The sequence below is a fragment of the Sycon ciliatum genome, chromosome 3 (genome assembly GCF_964019385.1).
Source record: "Sycon ciliatum chromosome 3, ocSycCili1.1, whole genome shotgun sequence".
Lineage (NCBI taxonomy): Eukaryota > Metazoa > Porifera > Calcarea > Leucosolenida > Sycettidae > Sycon > Sycon ciliatum.
The window spans coordinates 10839032-10841531 of NC_088645.1; the positions used below are offsets into that span (position 1 = coordinate 10839032).

A 2500-nucleotide genomic window follows, 5' to 3' on the forward strand; every position below is an offset into this window, starting at 1 on the left:
GCATTTCGAATAGACTTTACCCCCCCCCCCCCCCTACCTCCCCCCTCTATTCGAAAGTCTTGTCGCACATTTTCTGTGTTTATTTACTGTACACGTCCATGCCCCATACTCCTTATGTACGTGTACATGGATATGAATGTTTTGCTAGAGCGGTCGTGAATGGCATACAGTAGTACATGTACCGCATTTACTGAGTACAAGTACAATCAATGACATGTACACGCGCATAAACATAGTTCCTCCACAACAACTGTACTGCTGTAAACGCTGGCCAGGTACACGGTTTGATCAGGCTGGTGTGACATTTGACACCTCTGAGTAGCCTGCATGCATGTAGAGCAAGGGTTAGCTGATCTGCAAACACAGGTAGATCTCCACCTAAACACACTCATTTGCTGCAGGGATCTCGCACGGTAGTAGATTGTACAGTTCCAGAAAATGTGCGAACAGTCATTTTTCTATTCGAAAAGGGCGCTACCCCCCCTACCCCCGTTTCGAAATGCGTTACGTTTCGAAACAAAATGCGAACTTATGAGATGCTCCCTAAGTTATGAGTGAATGTGTGCGTGTGAGTGCGTGCGTGCTTGCGTGCGTGCGTGCTTGCGTGCGTGTGTGTGTGGGGGGGGGGGGGTACATGGTGTGTGCGCGTGTCTGTGTGTGTGTGTGTATGTATGTGTGTGTGTGTGTGTATGTGTGTGTGTGTGTGTGTGTGTGTGTGTGTGTGTATGTGTGTGTGTGTGTGTGTGTGTGTGTGTGTATGTGTGTGTGTGTGTGTATGTGTGTGTGTGTGTGTGTGTGTGTGTGTGTGTGTGTGTGTGTGTGTGTGTGTGTGTGTGTGTTTGCATGATGTTCCTCTGACCAAGTCTGCAGGCTTCTGTTTGCCTGTCTAACTTTGTGTGTATTTTTCACGCTGTTCTCCTTTTTTTCCTGTCCTGCAGGCTTCCCGGTACGAGACTGACATTCGAGCGGCCGAGGAACACCACAGGCGAATGGGCAGCTTCCTGCGACTGGCACGCGAGGAGCACATCGCGTGGTACGAGGCGGCCATTCCACACGTGCAGCGCTACGTCTCCAAACGCCGCACCCGCAGCGAGCAGCCGCGATTGCGCAGAGCGCGCTGGGAAACAGGTGGAGTTTGACGGACGCAATCGCTACAGTACCGTCCGTAGTGCATGGATGAACGTCATTGTACCGGTTATGGAGCCCCAGCTTGAATAATATCTATATGCCACCACGAAGACGAATATTGATCCTAGTCACCAAAGTTCTGTATGTGCTCGGATCTGGATAAGCTATTTCCGGCTTTTCCGTTGACTGAACCCTGCATAGGCACGCCTCGGAGTTAGGAAATGTCGTCACGACAGATCATCCTTTAGTGTGCGTTTGGTGAACTACTCGGAACCCGCAACTAGTGTTGCTGCTGTCTCGATCCTATCTGCAATCTTCTGCATGACCTTATGGCCATGTGAATTCGCTAAATACTTGCTCAAGAGTCCAGACTGATGGCAGTGCTGTGGGATAGTAGTGTGTGCGTGTGCATGTGCGTGTGTGTGTGCGTGTATGCATGCGTGTGCGTGCATGCGTGTGCGTGCATGCATGCGTGTGTGGGTGTTCAATTTCTTCTAACTGGCCCATGCCATGCTATCCACATGTCGCTGTGTGTTGTATAATAATATGATTGTATATGCAGTACATTAATCATTGAGTCAGTATGTCAACTTTCTGACATCATCCCCATGTAGTAATGACATCATGGCAAGTAATCCTCGTTGTATGCGAATACAACCGAAGGCACTTTACACAGTATATTTAAAAGAGTCCCGTATTTGCTATTATTCCATCCCATATTTGGTGATGTTGGTGGTGTGTGTCTATCATAATCATCACCTGTACTTGTTTCTGATTTGTGAGGGTCTATTCGAGAAAGTAGTAATATATCGAATTATGTTTCCGTGTCATCTAAATCTTCCTGCTGTCCAATTGCTTGCCACTCGTGCACATTGTGATTGTGGATGTAATTGTTGAGAGTACTCTCCTATCCTTGTGACTGATTGCACTGAACTCCAGTCAGTCTATGGCCCATTCTATACAACTTGTCTATGGACCATTCTACACCACTTTAGTGTATGCATATGCTGAGAGGCTGCTGGAACGTAAATTCTTCCTATTTTTCTTGATCACCTTGATATTCCCTCGATCATGCTTGAAACTTCATTCTTGGCTTGCTTGTATGTTTTTTGTACTGGGTGTGTGTGTGTGCGTGTGTGTGTGTGTTCGTGTGTGTGTGCGTGTGCATGTGCGTGTGTGCGCGCGCTGTGTGTACATCGCTGGACTGGGTCACTCTACTAATAACAACCTGTCCGAGGTGACATCAGATCTTGCTCACGTGGCTGAAACGTGCTAGAATTGTCCCTGCCTCACGCCCATACGTGCCGCTTGTGACTGCTTTCCGTGCTGCATTAGCAGTTTCCGGCGTGAAAATAGCCAGCTGTCATCATGG

The 2500-nt window shown here is 48.2% G+C and overlaps 1 protein-coding gene across 1 annotated transcript in view; it reads left to right on the forward strand.

Moving 5' to 3' along the window:
• LOC135811410 (coiled-coil domain-containing protein 96-like) overlaps positions 1-2214 on the forward strand; it is a 16302-nt gene extending 14088 nt beyond the window's left edge. Inside the window, exon 13 of the mRNA XM_065324646.1 lies at positions 939-2214. The gene's annotated coding sequence lies outside the window, so the exon portion shown is untranslated. The remainder of the gene's footprint in view (positions 1-938) is intronic.
• The last annotated feature ends 286 nt before the right edge of the window (positions 2215-2500 follow it).